Source organism: Mytilus californianus, unplaced genomic scaffold (genome assembly GCF_021869535.1).
Source record: "Mytilus californianus isolate M0D057914Y unplaced genomic scaffold, xbMytCali1.0.p SCAF_6, whole genome shotgun sequence".
Taxonomy (NCBI): Eukaryota; Metazoa; Mollusca; class Bivalvia; order Mytilida; family Mytilidae; genus Mytilus; species Mytilus californianus.
In genome coordinates, this window is record NW_026262712.1 from 88,373,282 (window position 1) to 88,392,063 (window position 18,782).

At 36.6% G+C, this 18,782-nt stretch overlaps 1 long non-coding RNA gene across 1 annotated transcript in view; it reads right to left on the reverse strand.

Moving 5' to 3' along the window:
- Positions 1-254: 254 nt before the first annotated feature.
- The window catches only part of LOC127704463 (uncharacterized), a 146,178-nt gene continuing 127,650 nt past the window's right edge, over positions 255-18,782 (reverse strand). Inside the window, exon 4 of the long non-coding RNA XR_007983286.1 lies at positions 255-426. This is a non-coding gene — a long non-coding RNA (uncharacterized LOC127704463). The remainder of the gene's footprint in view (positions 427-18,782) is intronic.

The window sequence follows — 18,782 nt, forward strand, 5'->3', positions numbered from 1 at the left end:
GTGTAAAAGATCCCTGTACCGCCTTCAATAAGTTTTTTTTGGCAACAACTCAATTCAGTAGGACTAAAATATGATTTGAAATTATGCACACACTGCTATTCCAAACTTTCCAATATTGTTTTTGATCACTTGATAAATGAAATTAATTGGCTGCAAAGCTAATTTTATGACATAGTTTTTTCTGATTTATAACTGAAAAACTTATATACTTTTAATAATTTAACTACCCAATTACCTTATTTTTAATCCATGCATATATAGGTGGAATCGACCAGCAGTCTGCATTCAGTTTGATTGACAAATCCTCAGGAATGAATTTTGTGATTCCATGTAGTCCTTGACTCATGTCTACAATTGCAAGCATCATTCTGAGCAGGTGTTGTACTTCTGCTGAATAAGTCCTGGTTATTTCAGTTAAAATTTTTCCTGTAATATAAATTTGTCTATCTGTAGCTGATAATTCACTCTCCATATATTTATTTCTGCAATTTCTAAAATAAATGTTTTATTATATCAATATTTTTTATATATACAAGCTCACTTTGTCATGGTTAAAAAATGTTTTGTTGAGTCTGCCAGGTAACCATATTGACACATACTGGTAATTAAGTCTCCCAAACAAAGTTTGGAGACTTATTGTTTTTGCTCATTTCTTATTATTTAGGTCTTTCCACTTTTCCGTGGAAAGACCTTTTGCTTTTGTTCTGATTATTAGGTCTTTCCAATTTTCTGTGGAAAGACCTTTTGATTTTCTTCTGATTATTAGGTCTTTCCACTTTTCTGTGGAAAGACCTATTGCATTTGTTCTGATTATTATTAGGTCTTTCCACTTTTCTGTGGAAAGACCTATTGTTTTTGTTCTGATTATTATTATTATTATTATTATTATTTTCCGCCTAATTTTTTTCTAGCAATAAATATTTGTTTCACAATATGTCGCTTAGATATTTCTCATATTGTATCGTATAGTTTCTGCGCTTTTAAATTTCACCCTGCTAAGACGGACAATTTTCTTTGTAAGAGTTATCTCCTTATTCACTGTTTATCAAGTGTGTGCATCTCCTTCGTAACAAAAAAAAGATATCGACAAAATTCTTTTTCTTAATTGTTCGTTACATCCTCAGGAATTTTCGGTTAATTTGGATCGAAGCGATTCGAGGAAATTTTATAGGAGTTATCTACCTTTACCAAAAAAATTTGTCGGTATGTTTTTTCAACTCATAAACTTTTAACCGTATAACCCTGGAATCTTTTTATTTGAGGCCCCTAGGTCCTAACTTTGAAAATGAAGTCAACGCAAAGGTCAAGGTCAAGTTCCAAATTTTGACTTTTCCTTGTTTTTACATTTTCTCCAACACTTTTAAAGATATATATAAAAGAACAAGTGTTTGCTTTATTGTAATGAAGATATGTTATATTTGGTCTGAAACAATCTAATGACATCTTATAGTTGTGCCCTTGAAATGCCTAATTATAAGGTTAATTGATCATTACTTCAACTTGGTTCATTATAAAGCCATATGACCTTTTATAAAAGGTTGGATGACATATGACCTTGAAAAATGACAACCGGAAGTGACCTTGAGAAAAACGGAAGTAGCCATTTTTGCACTTTTTTCATGGAAAAGTACTCGATATCCATATATTTTGTAATTTAAATACATAAACTTATCACCAAAGACTAGAAGTGTTTTTCAATAAACAGGAAGTGGCCAATTATAAACTATTTATATTTGGAATCAGTTTGAAAGAAGCTATCATATGAGATCGGAAGTGAAATTTACTTCAACAGAAGTAGCACATTATCTCCCTTATTTCACTCAAAAGTATATAGAAACCACTTATTTATCGTATCAGTATGAAGAAACTTATGATTGGATAAAATTGAGAATGGAAATGGGGAATGTGTCAAAGAGACAACAACCCGACCACAGAACAGACAACAGCAGAAGGTCACCAACAGGTCTTCAATGCAGCGAGAAATTCCCGCACCCGGAGGCGTCCTTCAGCTGGCCCCTAAACAAATATATATACTAGTTCAGTGATAATGCACGCCATACTAAACTCCAAATTGTACACAAGAAACTAAAATTAAAAATAATACAAGACTAACAAAGGCTGCCAATTTTAACTTTGAGTAAACAGGAATTAGCTTGTTTTCAAGAACTTTGAAAATTGATGTGGAAAAACTTTCAATTGTTCTCTGAACAATAGGTTTTTAATTATTATTTTTATACTCCCGTTTACGGGACGTTTTATGGTATACCGTTGTCCGTCTGTCCGTCCGTCCGTCATCAACATGTCGGAAACTAACTCAAAAACGCTTTAACCAATTTGCATAAAACTTTGGTGAATTGTTTATATCTATTGACGTTAGCTCCCTTTCGTTTTTTATAAATTTTAGAGTTTACGTTTCTGAGTTATGGGATTTTATTCATTAAAAAGGGGGGATTTTCCAGTTTTCGGACAATAACTCAAGAATGCTTTCAATCACCAACTTGCAAGAAATTGTGGTGAATTGTTTATATCTATTGACATGAGCTTCCTTTTGATTTTTATAAATTTTAGATTTTACGTTTCCAAGTTACGGGGTTTTATTCATAAAAAAAAGGGGATTTTCCAGTTTTCAGACAATAACTCAAAAATGATTTCAGCAGTTCTCTTGAAACTTTTTGCCCCAAAACATAAGAATTCTTTCTGAATGGATAATATGAACTTCGCAAACATATACAGTTAAATAATCATAAGCTGAAGAAATGATATATATCATGCATACAATACAATTTATTTGTTTGATCACAATGCAAATTCAGACAGTATCAAGCTTGAATATTTGTGTCCAAACTTGTCCCAACTGTTCATGGTTCGAACTCTGTGGTTGTATCAGGATGCACTCGGCCAAACATCCGACTCTGACTTCTTTTAAACTGAGATTTTTTGTGCGTACTGCTGTGTGTATGTTTTTCTACATTGACTAGAGGTATAAGGGGAGGGCTGAGATCTAAAAAAACATGTTTAACCCCGCGTCTTTTTTGCGCCTGTCCCAAGTTAGGAGCCTCTGGCCTATATATTTCTGAGTTTAGTATGACGTCCATTATCACTGAACAAGTACACATTTTTGTTTTGGGGCTAGCTGAAGCATGCCTCGGGGAGTGGGTTTTTTCGCTGTGTTGATGCAACTCCAATCAAAGTACAAGTGTGTTAAAAACTGTAGAAATCGGGAGATATGCCATTTTGTTTCATATTTCCATCACTTGAATAATTACCTTTATTTTCTGTCAAAATTGCAATTCTTTTTGAATTGTCGTCGTGCCATGACTGGTACAAATTGATGGCAAGATTTTTCACCTTTAGTTGATGAGAATCTACAAATATTTTACAAAAGATGAGAATTAAACACGTCACATTAATTCATCATTCTAGTCATAAAACTATTGATAATGATTGAGGGAGGTGTTGTCATATATATAGGGTCTCATTTGGCCAAACATATTGTTTGAAAGTGGCAAAGTCTAACTACTTTTGGAACTTCATGCCATTAGTCAGGATTTTAAGATAATGCATAATTCTAAAAGAAAGCCATTAAAAACATAAATGTATAAATGACTTGCAAAAAGTTTAATACACCATGTTAATGACTATCAACTGTTTGATTGGTTATTTCTCATAAAAGCAAAAAAAAAAAAATAATAAAAATAATGCAAAGTTGATCAAATTCAGGCATTCAAATTAATAGAAACCAAAGCACTGAAGCAATTTGCCCCAAAACATAAGAATTCTTTCTGAATAGATAATATGAACTTCGCAAACATATACAGTTAAATAATCATAAGCTGAAGAAATGATATATATCATGCATACAATACAATTTATTTATTTGATCACAATGCAAATTCAGACAGTATCAAGCTTGAATATTTGTGTCCAAACTTGTCCCAACTGTTCATGGTTCGAACTCTGTGGTTGTATCAGGATGCACTCGGCCAAACATACGACTCTGACTTCTTTTAAACTGAGATTTTTTGTGCGTATTGCTGTGTGTATGTTTTTCTACATTGACTAGAGGTATAGGGGGAGGGCTGAGATCTCAAAAAACATGTTTAACCTCGCGTCTTTTTTGCGCCTGTCCCAAGTTAGGAGCCTCTGGCCTATATATTTCTGAGTTTAGTATGACGTCCATTATCACTGAACAAGTACACATTTTTGTTTTGGGGCTAGCTGAAGCATGCCTCTGGGAGTGGGTTTTTTCGCTGTGTTGAAGACCCGTTGATGGCCTTTGGCTGTTTTCTGTTCTTTGGTCGGGTTGTTCAGCAAAGGGAAGATCTACAAATAAGTCAACATGACCAAAATTGTCAATTGACCACATAAGGAGTTAGTGCCCTTTAAAGTCAATTTTTCACAACTTTTTATAAATTTTTGTGATCTTTTACAAAAATCTTCTCCTCTGAAACTACTGGGCCAAACTATTAAAACCAAACTTGGCCTAAATCATCCTTAGGGTATCTAGTTTAACAAATTCGTCAGGGTTCCCAGTGTCTCGCCTACTTTTGCTGTTAGTCGCAGGCTCAACAAAAATGGGGAAAAAATTATTAAAAATTTTCCTCTAGATACTGTCTTTTGATTGTAAGAAACTTCTGTTCAAGTTTGGTAAAAATCCAGGATGGTTTATGAATCTAATAAATGTTTTAAAAACTTAACAGCAGACTGTATGTAATGTTAAATGGAAGAAAAACTAAGACCATTTATACGGAAAAACACTTACAGGAAATAAATTTTTACAAAATTTTCTTCTAGGTACTAGCTTTTGATCATAAACAAGTTCCAAGTTTAGTACAAATCAAGGATAGTTTAAGAAAGTTATTAAAATTTTTTTTAAATTTTAACCACAGAGTGAATGTAATGTTAAACTGGCAGAAAAACTAAGTCCATTTTTAAGTAAAATACAGATAAACAGGATTTTTTTTAATTTACTTCTGGATACTATCTTATGATCATAAACAAAGCTTCTGTCTTAACCACATAGTGAATATTTGTGGATGCTGCTGCCGAAGATGCAGCCCCCGACGAAGCCGACAACCATGCCGCCGCCGACAAAGCCGACTACTACGACAACGCTGAATAGTAGAATCACTATGTCTCGCTTTTGGGACAAAAGTAGCAGGCTCGACAAAAATGAATCTGATGACCTCGCCCATCAACCAAGATGGCCGCTATGGCTAAAAATAGAACAAAGGGGTAAAATGCAGTTTTTGGCTTATATCTCTGAAACTAAAGCATTTAGAGCAAATCTGATTTTAACCTTATTTTACATGAATATCAAAACCACAATAGATACAGGTGAGTGACACAGCCTCTAGTTATTGGAGTTATTGCCCTTTAATGATGATATTTACCATGTTTTTTCTATATATTAAAACTTATGATAGATAAATAGACACTTTAAATCTCAAAGATGATCAGCAAGGCAAGATCAACTTACAAGTCAAATTTTGCCAATATAGTTAGTTAAGACTGTCACTCTGTAAAGGAGTTATTGCCGTTAAATGAGGATTTATTTACCTTCATTTGTGTTTTGAGCAAAAACCTAAAGAAATAGAGAGAAACCAAATAGACTAAAGGATCAGTAAAACAAGATTTTTGTCATTTATTCTATTCTCGTCAACAATTTTGGATCCCCAAGGGTGACTGGGGAATAGAAATATGGTCACTACAGGTCTTCTTCCGACCGGCAGTAGAACCCTTGCCAAAGTGGGGCGTCCGTTTGGTTGTGCGGGATGTACAAGTTCGCAGCCACGTCCGGTCAGAATGGGGACGTTAAATCCGATGCCTCGTGTAGAGAGAGTGCCACGCTCTCTGCACATTAAGAACCCTTGCAACAACTCTTTGAGGGGTCCGTAGGTGGCCTGTTGCAAGGCAAAATTTCTGTCCCTATCCAATTTACCCTCATTTTCCAGTGGCAGTCTAAATTTCCCCGACCTTCTCCTCGACGGCCTACATTACAGGACCTACCTATTGTATTTATTGTTAATTTGTTCTCGTCCTGAATATGCATGAAATATTTGCCACTGGACGTTAAGCAACAAAAAATCAATCAATCAATCAACAATTTTGGAGTTTCCTTTGTTAAATATGCACATAGACCAAGGTGGGCGACACAGGCTCTTTAGAGCCTCTAGTGATGTTTAGCTGTTATGTATTTCAAAAACCGTTTCCTATATTCATTTTCCCCAAGGGTGACTGGGGAATAGAAGTATGGTCACCATTGGTCTTCCTCTGACCGGCAGTAAAACCCTTGCTAAAGTGGGGCGTCCGTTTGGCTGTGCGGGATGTACAAATTTGCAGCCACGTCTGGTCAGAATGGGGACGTTAAATCCGATGCCTCGTGTAAAGAGAGTGCCACGCTCTTTGCACGTTAAGAACCCTTGCAACAACTCTTTGAGGGGTCCGTAGGTGACCTGTTGCAAGGCTAGATTTCTGTCCATATCCAATATACCCTCATTTCCCGTGGCAGTCTAAATTTCTCCGACCTTAATCCCTTAATCTATGACAGAACCTACCTATTGTATTTATTGTGAACTTGTTCTCGTCCTGAATATGCATGAAATATTTGCCACTGGACGCTAAGCAATCAACAATCAATCAATCAATCCTATTTTCATTGATATTGCCTAGCCTATTTTCAACCTAGTTGTTTTGTGATTTTGTGATTTCAGTGGTTATTTTTTTTTAATTTAATGGGGTTTTTTTTTAGTCAAATTTGTCCATATAAATATTTCTTTCTGTTTTCTTATTGCGTTCTGTATTCCTTTCCGTTTTCAGTTTCTACTGTTTAGCAACATCCAAGATGAATAGTCGTGAAGCTATTAAAGTCGCAAAAAACAGTTAATTTATCAGATCACATGTAGTTTTACTTGAAAAACTCTGATCTACACTTGAAAAAAGTGAACCTGATTTGCTCGAAAAAGAACATGATCTCAGCTGGACACTATACCTACCGTCATAAATTCTCATAATATACTGTTTGTTTGTTCAAATTTGATTTGATTTATTTATGTTGTTGGGACACTTCCTATTTTTATTCAGGTAAGAGGTGTTTATTGTTGCATACCAAGTATATATGTGAGGCTTGGAAAACTAAAATAATCATAAATCTGTGAGAAAAATGTTACCTTTTTCTTATTTCTAGTTCTCCAATGCTTTTTGCCAAAATTCCTTCCTGTGCTACCAACTCGTTAGTTATATACTTTCTGTCCGTGTCTCTCACAATTAAAATTAGGCCAATGCCTAAATTGAAATTAAGCATTTCCTCATCTGTGAGATCTCCCTACAAAAGTGATATCAATATATATTTTTTGAGAAAGAGAATACAGATCTTTATTCTTCATATTTGTTCATATTTGTTAATTTCATTGACAACATTTTAAACTTCAAAATTGATAAAAGAAGCTTTATTTATAACTGCAATTTACCAGTGCACAATGCAATATTATACATTTATTTCCCGTGCCGGAGGGAGATATGAAGATTTGTTCACCCAAGAATATTCATATTTCACAAGGGCTCTGCCCGAGGGAAATATGATTTTTCGAGGGTGAGCAAATCTTCATATCTCCCGAGGCAAAGGGAAATGAATGTTTTATTCCACTACCTATGCTTTGTTTACTATCAATACATTAAATATTATTTTGCATACATTTTTTTTCTTATCCGCTTGTTTTTGTAAGTCAAACTAAACACGACATACCCATAGATAAACAGTAAGGATCAAAATTTAATTATAAGTCTTTTTGTTTTATCGTCTGAAAAAAATTTGAACATGATAATGATTTTTGCTATCGCTATTTTAAGAAGAATAAGAAGTTCAAAACGTTATGTACATTAACCGCGCGAAACGTTGCACGAAGTAATCCCGACATTTCAGAGTGGAATATGATCCTCAGAATGGAGCCCCCAAGGGTGACTGGGGAATAGAAGTATGGTCACCATTGGTCTTCCTCCGACCGGCAGTAAAACCCGTGCTAAAGTGGGGCGTCCGTTTGGCTGTGCGGGATGTACAAATTTGCAGCCACGTCCGGTCAGAATGGGGACGTTAAATCCGATGCCTCGTGTAAAGAGAGTGCCACGCTCTTTGCACGTTAAGAACCCTTGCAACAACTCTTTGAGGGGTCCGTAGGTGACCTGTTGCAAGGCTAAATTTCTGCCCCTATCCAATATACCCTCATTTCCCGTGGCAGTCTAAATTTGTCCGACCTTAATCCCTTAATCTATTACAGTACCTACCTATTGTATTTATTGTGAACTTGTTCTCGTCCTGAATATGCATGAAATATTTGCCACTGGATGTTAAGCAACCAACAATCAATCAATCCTCAGAATGGAATATGAAGATTTGTTCAATGACACGTGGGATAGTCTCAACCAATCAAATATTGATTACACTATCAATATGTTTAAACAGTGGAATAATATTCTTTTGATGAAGTCAGTACGGTTTTATTACATTGGTTGCAATGTATTAATCTGATTTCAGAGTTAATAAAAACTGGCTGAAACAAGATAGCCAATAGTGTTGAAAGTGGTGATAAAAATCAACATTCAATCAATCATTCCCCCTAAGGGTGACTGGGGAAAAGAAGTATGGTCACCATTGGTCTTCCTCCGACCGGCAGTAGAACCCTTGCCAAAGTGGGGCGTCCGTTTGGTTGTGCGGGATGTACAAGTTCGCAGCCACGTCCGGTCAGAATGGGGACGTTAAATCCGATGCCTCGTGTAGAGAGAGTGCCACGCTCTCTGCACGTTAAGAACCCTTGCAACAACTCTTTGAGGGGTCCGTAGGTGGCCTGTTGCAAGGCAAAATTTCTGTCCCTATCCAAATTACCCTCATTTTCCAGTAGCAGTCTAAATTTCCCCGACCTTCTCCTCGACGACCTTCTCCTCGACGACCTACATTACAGGACCTACCTATTGTATTTATTGTTAATTTGTTCTCGTCCTGAATATGCATGAAATATTTGCCACTGGACGTTAAGCAACAAACAATCAATCAATCAATCAATCAATCAACAATTTTGGAGTTTCCTTTGTTAAATATGCACATAGACCAAGGTGAGCGACACAGGCTCTTTAGGGCCTCTAGTGATGTTTAGCTGTTATGTATTTCAAAAACCGTTTCCTATTTTCATTGATATTGCCTAGCCTATTTTCAACCTACTTGTTTTGTGATTTCAGTGGTTATTTTTTTTTAATTTAATGGGGTTTTTTTTTAAGTCAAATTTGTCCATATAAATATTTCTTTCTTTTTTCTTATTGCGTTCTGTATTCCCTTCCGTTTTCAGTTTCTACTGTTTAGCAACATCCAAGATGAATAGTCGTGAAAACTATTAAACTCGCAAAAAACAGTTAATTTATCAGATCACATGTAGTTTTACTTGAAAAACTCTGATCTACACTTGAAAAAAGTGAACCTGATTTGCTCGAAAATAAAACATGATCTCAGCTGGACACTATACCCACCGTCATAAATTCTCATAATATACTGTTTGTTTGTTCAAATTTGATTTGATTTATTTATGTTGTTGGTACACTTCCTATTTTTATTCAGGTAAGAGGTGTTTATTTTGGCATATCTAGTATATATGTGAGGCTTGGAAAACTAAAATAATCATAAATCTGTGAGAAAAATGTTACCTTTTTCTTATTTCTAGTTCTCCAATGCTTTTTGCCAAAATTCCTTCCTGTGCTACCAATTCGTTAGTTATATACTTTCTGTCCGTGTCGCTCACAATTAAAATTAGGCCAATGCCTAAATTGAAATTAAGCATTTCCTCATCTGTGAGATCTCCCTACAAAAGTGATATCAATATATATTTTTTGAGAAACAGAATACAGATCTTTATTCTTCATATTTGTTCATATTTGTTAATTTCCTTGATAACATTTTAAACTTCAAAATTGATAAAAGAAGCTTTATTTATAACTGCAATTTACCAGTGCACAATGCAATATTATTCTTTTGATGAAGTCAGTACGGTTTTATTACATTGGTTGCAATGTATTAATCTGATTTCAGAGTTAATAAAAACTGGCTGAAACAAGATAGCCAATAGTGTTGAAAGTGGTGATAAAAATCAACATTCAATCAATCATTCCCCCTTAGGGTGACTGGGGAAAAGAAGTTTGGTCACCATTGGTCTTCCTCCGACCGGCAGTAGAACCCTTGCCAAAGTGGGGCGTCCGTTTGGTTGTGCGGGATGTACAAGTTCGCAGCCACGTCCGATAAAAATGAGGACGTTAAATCCAACGCCTCGTGTGAAGAGAGTGCCACGCTTATTGCACGTTAAAAATCCTTGCAACACTTCTTTGATGGGTCCGTAGGTGGCCTGCTGCAACGCAACATTTCTGTCCCTATCCAATATACCTTCCTTTTCCAGTGGCAGTCCAAATTTTCCCGACCATCATACCGGATGGCCTTTATTACAAGACCTACCTATTATATTTATTGTTAACTTGTTCTTGTCCTGAACATGCATGAAATATTTGCCACTGGACGTTAAGCAACCAACCAACAATAAATCAATCTTTCTAAAACATAAAATCATAGTTATAAAAAGGACAACAAATATTTGTATGCTTCTTGGAATAATGACTTTCCAGTGCAAATTCAATGCTTATTAAGGATGAGAACATTTCAATGCAATATGGATATTGACCCTGCTTTGTACTTGACATGCGCTGGAGGTGAGCACGTAACTATGAGACCACAGAGGCAAGATTTTGTCATATTGAACAAGACTTTATCAAAAATGTTTATAGCTGCTGCAGACTAAAACAGCATGCCTGAATCTCACTGTCAGTAAATAACAGGTAATACAGAAATGACTAGCAAGAAAGAAGAAATAACTTACGTTTAACCTATAGCTGTGCACTGGAACCTATGGGAATGCAACCCGAGTATAAATCTCAATAACCGAAAATTATACCATAGATATCTATGGTATAATTTTCACAATTATACCATGGTTTTGTTGTATAGGGTCTTCGAGAAAAAGAAAGATAGCAAGACCTGGCTGCCTGAATTTTTTGACATTTGAACAACAGAGTCAGTGCGGGGCCACTAAGCTAAACTGCCCGCTTTGCACCAGCCGATATAAATGAATGCCTAGGGTGGGAATCGAACCCACGTACACCAACTCTGTTGTCCTATATTTTTAAATGAAAAAAAATCGCTCCTCGAACAAATAAACAAATAAAGTTTAAAAAGTATATAAATGTGTATATATTGTGCTGGAAAATATAAGTTGATTTTTGGTTATTGAGATTTATACTTGGATTGTATTCCATAGGCTTCACTGTACAGCTACATGTATAGGTTTGAATTTGCCGAGGCAGCTTTTTGTGGGGAGGGCAGGGAGCAAGCCCATTTTAAGGAGCTTCATATTTGGTAAATGCATAGACTTTTTCATTGTATTACTCCAAATATTGGCTTGCTAGATCCCCCTTTCAGAATCCTGTACCCGCACCCGATTTGTTATACATTGCTGACATCTAGACTTTAACGAGGTTGCTCAAGTAATAACAATTATGTTGAAATGTTAAAATTAGATAGCGTCTGGTTTTTCTAAATGAAGCTTACTTTTTATGTAAATTATTGCTAGTCAACATGTGATTTTAATCATGAACTTTTGAAATCCCTTTTAATTAATGTACGACTTGAGCTTCAGTACAAATTAAAATGTGGAATGATTCATCCAAACTCTCAAAAAGTTTCTTGTGAAATTAATTTCCTCAGAATTATAAATGAATATTAAAAAAATTGAAACATTCTAACATTTTGATAAAATAAAAAAAACTAACCCTTTGCAGTTCAACTTTTAATCTGAGGTCTCTTGCGTCCATATCCAGAACATCTAATTCCTTTAACATTTGTTCGTCTGTAACGTTATCCGTCACCAATGCACATGTGCATCCATCGCTGTCGAAACATCTCGTCTTACTGATTTTCCCGCTGTTTCAGAAGCCCGTGCTTATTTTAAAAAGTAGGCGGACCTTTATGCGTAAGGCCCGAAAAGGGTTATTTAACTGATTCTTATCAAAACTATTTTTTAAAGTAAACCAACAAAAATATATGAAATATACAATTTTAAACAGCAAAAGATGCGATAGGTTAAAACAGATATTCCATATTTTTTGGATAGTTTTGCGGCATTTCGTAAATTATACCATAGTTTTTTGTTGAAACCCCTCGGCAACCTCACTCGACTTCGTCTCGTGAGGTTATTGCCGGGGGTTTCAACAAAAGCTATGGTATAATTTACGAAACACCGCAAAACTATCCAAAAGATATGAAATATCTATAACTTAAATAATGAACTGTCACACTAAAGACTCTAGAATCTGTTCGGATTGATTTTTTTTTTATTTCTTCCTGAAAATTGATCTCGGCTTCATATCTATGTTTAATAAGTTCGATGCTTGTTTGTAGGTAATACAAAAATGACTGGCAAGAAAGAAGAAATTACTTACATTTGAATAATGGACAGTCACACCAGTGACTCTAGAATCCGTTAATTTTTTATTTCAAAATGCTTCCTTTTGATTTTGCAATCATTTTATTTGTCATTCCAGAGTTATAGAACTTTTACCTTCAGACAACAGACAATTTTTCACATATTGCACACTTCAAGAATATGCTCAGATTGATTTTGTTAAAACTTTACTTTGTTATGAGGATTGCTAAAAGGAAACTATTGATTTTGAAAAATTTCTGGTTTAGTGTATCCGGAGTAGTGGGACTTTTAAACTGTTAGATTTGAATTAATTTTTCACATAAGATATATATGTATCTTAACAGAAATGGATCGTACCTTAATATTAAATATTACTGAAGTAATGACACAAATTGTGCATGTGGAGTGAATCTAGTATCTTGTCTTAGTATCAAAGATGTCATTGTTACAGTAAAATTTTTCACATTGAGTGTATCCTCTTTTGTCCATAATTAGAGTTATACCAACTATAGTTATGGAAAAAGGAAGATATCTTGAATTCATAAATTTGCCTTCCAATGCCTTGTTAACCCAGCTGTTGGCGGGTGCGATTGACCATGATCTTATTTAACTAGGATTGTCAGTTTTCCTCCTGAAAGTCAGTGGTTCCCTGTGGCATCTTAACTTCCTCTATCAATAAAAACTGGCCACCACGATTTAGCCAAGAGCCCTGAAAGTGGTACTAAAAAATCAACAATGTATCAATCAATGAATCTAGTGCTAATTGCAATATTGTGCAAGAGAGGGGCGAAAGATACCAGAGGGACAGTCAAACTCATAGATCGAAAATAAACTGACAACGCCATGGCTAAAAAATCAAAAAGACAAACAGACAAATAATAGTACACAAGACATAACATCTCAAAATCTAAAGACTAAGCAACACAAACCTACCAAAAAACTGCAATGTATACAGAAGTAAGGAACAATTCCCTATGTTGTAGCAATCTTGTTTACTTGCCAAAAATGGCTTGCGTGTCTCAGTGACCTCAAGAGCTATGCCAGCTGGAGCTTCGTCTCCTGGTAGGGTAACCCATGCTGGACAGGTCGAAAGGTAGAGACCAGACTTAAGTGATCCGAACATCGTACGAGTTGCCCGATGTTTTGAATAAAATAGGCTCTCCAACCCGTTGGCCGTGGGTTGCTACCTGTGTCGGTGGTTGACGAGATCCTTGCGGATGAGAGCTGTAGCCAGACTCCTTACGGTCAGAAAATACCCGGACGGACGAGACTATAGTTCAATAAGCTGCTTTGGCTCCGATATCATCTAAACGGGAGGTCGGATGAACCCGGTCCGATCAATCGGCTGGTCATGTCGAGCCCTTCAGTTAATCCTCAACAGTAAGCTTTTTTGTAACAATTTTCATTATACAGATCCCCCAAGGGTGACTGGGGAATAGAAATATGGTCACTACAGGTCTTCTTCCGACCGGCAGTAAAACCCTTGCCAAAGTGGGGCGTCCGTTTGGCTGTGCGGGATGTACAAATTTGCAGCCACGTCCGGTCTGAATGGGGACGTTAAATCCGATGCCTCGTGTAAAGAGAGTGCCACCCTCTTTGCACGTTAAGAACCCTTGCAACAACTCTTTGAGGGGTCCGTAGGTGACCTGTTGCAAGGCTAAATTTCTGTCCCTATCCAGTATACCCTCATTTCCCGTGGCAGTCTAAATTTCTCCGACCTTAATCCCGGACGCCCTATTACAGAACCTACCTATTGTATTTATTGTTAATTTGTTCTCGTCCTGAATATGCATGAAATATTTGCCACTGGACGTTAAGCAACAAACAATCAATCAATCATTATACAGATGTATTTAAATTAAGCTATTTATATTTCGGATAACTGATGAAGGCGATGGCTCATAGGCCAATCAAGTGGTACGCTTTCTATTTCGCTTGATGGATACGCTCTGCTTGAGTATACTATTCTTGGAACATCTGGTACTTTCCGCTGTGAATCTTGGGTGCTAATTTTGGGGACCAGCTACATTATACTTGGGACAGGTCGAAGGGTAGAGACCAAACTAAAGTGATCCGAACATCGTAAGAGTTGCCCGATGTTTAAAATAAAAATAGGCACTCCAACCTGTAAGCCGTGGGTTGCTACCCGTGTCGAGTGTTGACGAGATCCTGGTGGACGAGAGACTGTTGCTAGACTGCTGTCGAATGGAAGAGGTTTCAGACTCAATATTCTGCTTTGGCTCCGATATCATCTCAACGAGAGGTCAGATGGACCCGGTCTGATCAATCGGCTGGTCACGCCAAGCCCTTTAGTTTTTCCTTAAATTTAGCTTCCCTGTAACCATGATGTTTTCAATGTTGAATAAGAGCTTTTTAAAAAACAAGGATGACTGAAGAAGGCGGTGGCTCATGGGTCAATCAAGTGGTATGATTTCTATTGCGCTTGATTGATACGCTCTGATTGAGTATACTGTTCTTGGAACATCTGGCGCTTTCCGAAGTGAATCATGGGTGCCAATTTTGGGGACGAGCTACATTTTTTTTTTTGGAGCTCTGTTTCAGCATTGACACTTGACCCCGGCTTGCCACGGTAATACAGTATCGCCTTTGTAGGCACTTCCAGGAGGGTGGATGACAAGAATAGTGAATATTTTTCCTCTCATTATGGCACACCAAAACCCAAACTCCAAATCAGCTTTATTAAAAAAAAAGAAAATGTGATGACTCTGAGCCCTGTCAGGAAGGTGATAGTTGGCCCTGTCTTATTGTGATAACCGGTACTGTCGACAAACCTATATCCAAAATTTCCCCTTTTGTAATTCAGAAATGTATTCAAGGCATTGCTGGAATGGTCAAAACGTTTCTAAAATGAGATCAGGGAATTTATTAGTTGAATGTACAAACAAGTCAATCAGCAAATTTGCTGAAATTGGCAATTATAACTGGTTTTGCTGTTTCGGCATCAGCACACACTAGTTTAAACAGTAGCAAGGGAATCATTCGAGACAGAAGTCAATATCTTTCTAATCTATCTGTTGAGGAAATTTGCAAAGAACTTTCAAACCAAGGTGTAACTGATGTGGTTAAAACGTTTTATCCCGCTGTAAATGTTTACACATGTCCTAAGTCAGGAATCTGATGTACAGTAGTTGTTGTCTGTTTATATAGTTCATACGTGTTTCTCGTTTCTCGTTTTTATATAAATTAGACCGCTGGTTTTCCCGTTTGAATGGTTTTACACTAGTAATTTTTGGGGCCCTTTATAGCTTGCTGTTCGGTGTGAGCCAAGGCTCCGTGTGTTGAAGGCCGTACCTTGACCTATAATGGTTTCCTTTTATAAATTGTTACTTGGATGGAGAGTTGTCTCATTGGCACTCTTCCAAATTAAAAAGAATGACCAAATGATTAAATTAAATACTTATCTTTTGACTTTCAAAATTCCAACCCCTCCTTCCTCTTTGAAATTGAGATGCTTTGGCAACAAGGTAGACATGTACATCCTAAACCCAATTAGGTGTTTCAAATGCCAAAAGTTTGGTCATGGGACGAAACAATGTCATGGTAAACAGAAATGCATCAAGTGTTCTGGAGAAGGACACGAGGGAACAACCTGTCACCCTGATACTTTCAAATGCTCAAATTGTGATGGACCCCATTTGTCATCATCTAGGGAATGCCCAGTTTACTTAAAAGAGAAAAATATAATTAAAATTAAAACAGAATGAAACATAAGTTACACAGAAGCTAAACAGATAGCTTCTGTTTCGAATGATTTCAAAGCTACAAACAAGCCTTCGTATGCCAGCAAAGTTGGCCGTTCATTCAGTCATAAGTCGACACAGACTCGAATGAGTTTGCCCATTGATGCTGAAACATTTACGATGTTGCCAGTTCAAACTGAACCATCTGACAGAATTATTACAGCAAGAAAACCAAATTCTACCAAAACTAGTACTCAGTCCACTCAATCTTCCTTGCAGAGATCAATGTCATCACCTAAAAAAAAAAGCAAGAAATCAAGTAAAAAAGATGCAAATAAATCAGACAGTTGGGGCAATGTATCTATCTGGGATCTTCCCGACGATATAGATAATTCAACTATCGTAAATAGCCTTCCTTCATCTGCCTCTAATACAAACTCAACTAGTTTTACATCTCGTAAACATTCTTCTAAAGCCCTGTCTCCTCTCCGTTCTCCAGATCAGCAGATCGTCCCGCAAATTTCTCCTCTCAGAAGTCTTCTGATAGAAGGTCACGGGGTAGGGTTCGAGGCGGAGTAACACCAACTTCGTCTAGTCAAGGAGATCGACGACTCTCCTCAAAAAATTTATTTGTCACACTAACTGATATATCAGAAATGGAATGCAAAAAGTGTTGTGCCACCCGAAAGATCACAATCTCAGGGTGATCGAATTAAGAACGCTGGCAAACACGATAGCATTCGTCCAACTATTCATAAATTATGACAAGTATCATAATTCAATGGAATTGCCGAGGTCTTAAAATAAATCTTCTCGAGTTAACACTTCTAGTTCTGTCTTTTTTGCCTATTGCGTTTTGCCTTCAGGAAACTCATCTAAAAGAAAGTGACAATGTATCTTTGAAATGATACAACATCTATAGCACATTTTCTAAGGAAGACGAACGTGCTGCAGGCCGATCAACCATTTTTGTGAAGGACAACGTCATTCATAGCACAGTCCAACTCACCACAGATCTGCAGGCAGTTGCAATTCGTTTATCATTAGATAAAACAATTACATTATGTTCTATATATATTCCACCTAATTCAAATATAGATAAAGTTAAACTCAAAAATCTCACTGACCAATTACCTTCACCTTTTATACATATGGGAGACTTTAATGCCCACAATCCCTTGTGGGGAAGCAAGTATCATAATGCCAAAGGTAAGATTATTAAAGACTTTGTCTCTCAAGAAGGATTATGCATTTTTAATGATGGATCTAATACTTATCTCCACCCTGGAAACGGGTCTTATTCTGCTACTGACATCACTATTTGCGATCCGTCTCTTCTTCTGGATTATTCATGGCGTGTCCATGATGATTTTTGTGGAAGTGATCACTTTCCAATAATACTTGAACATCTTTTTACTTCTGCTTAACAGAGAGTTCCACGTTGGAAACTGGACAAGGCGGACTGGCACTTGTTTGAGAATCTCTGTCAAGCGGAGCTTCAGTCAAAGATGTTTGAGACTGTTCAAGATCCCATTTTAACTTTTAACACAGTTTTAACGTCAATTGCTGACAGAACAATTCCTAAGACCTCGGCAAATTCGAAACATCCCAGCAAACCATGGTTTGATGAGGCTTGTGATCAAGCCATAGATGACCGTAAAAAATCTGAAAGACGGTTCAATCAACATCCTACGACGGAAAACTTAAGTAATTTCCGTATTTTTTGCGCTAAGGCACGCCGCACTTGCAGGCAAGCACGACGGACGTCTTGGAAAAAATTTGTCTCGGGGATAACATCTCGCACTCCGATGACAAAAGTATGGAACATGATACAAAAGATAAAAGGTAAAAATTCTAAAGCCAATGTAAAACATTTGAAAAATGGCAATAATTTATTAACATCTGAAAAAGATATTGCCAACAAGCTTAGTGAAACTTTTGCGAAACCTTCTTCTTCTAACAACTACAGGGAAGATTTTAAAAAAGTTAAAAAACAAAAAGAAAAAATGAAGTTGAACTTTAAATCGAAAAATGGTGAAAATTATAATAAACTCTTTTCTCTGGGAGAACTCAAAACATCTCTGTCAAAAGCCCATGATACAGCTTGTGGGCCTGATAATATTCACTATCAACTCTTAATACACTTGCCAGATAACTCGCTGGAACCTCGTTTGCAGCTCATGAATAACATCTGGGAATCTGGTGATTTACCATCAATTTGAAAGCTTGCAACCGTCGTGCCTATTCCTAAACCAAGAAAAGATCACACGGATCCTATTAATTATCGACCAATTGCTCTTACCAGTTGTGTCTGTAAAACACTAGAACGGATGGTCAATGATCGCCTTGTATGGTTCCTGGAATCAAATGGGCTATTAGCCAATATCCAGTGTGGATTCCGACAGGTTTTGCGAAAAATGAACATGTGGTGTCGGTCTTTTTTTTTTATCTTGAAAAGGCCTATGACACTACATGGAAGTATGGTATTTTAAAAGATCTTTTTGAAATGGGGTTGAAAGGCAATATGCCAACTTTTATTTCGAATTTTCTGTCTAACAGACAATTTAATGTTATA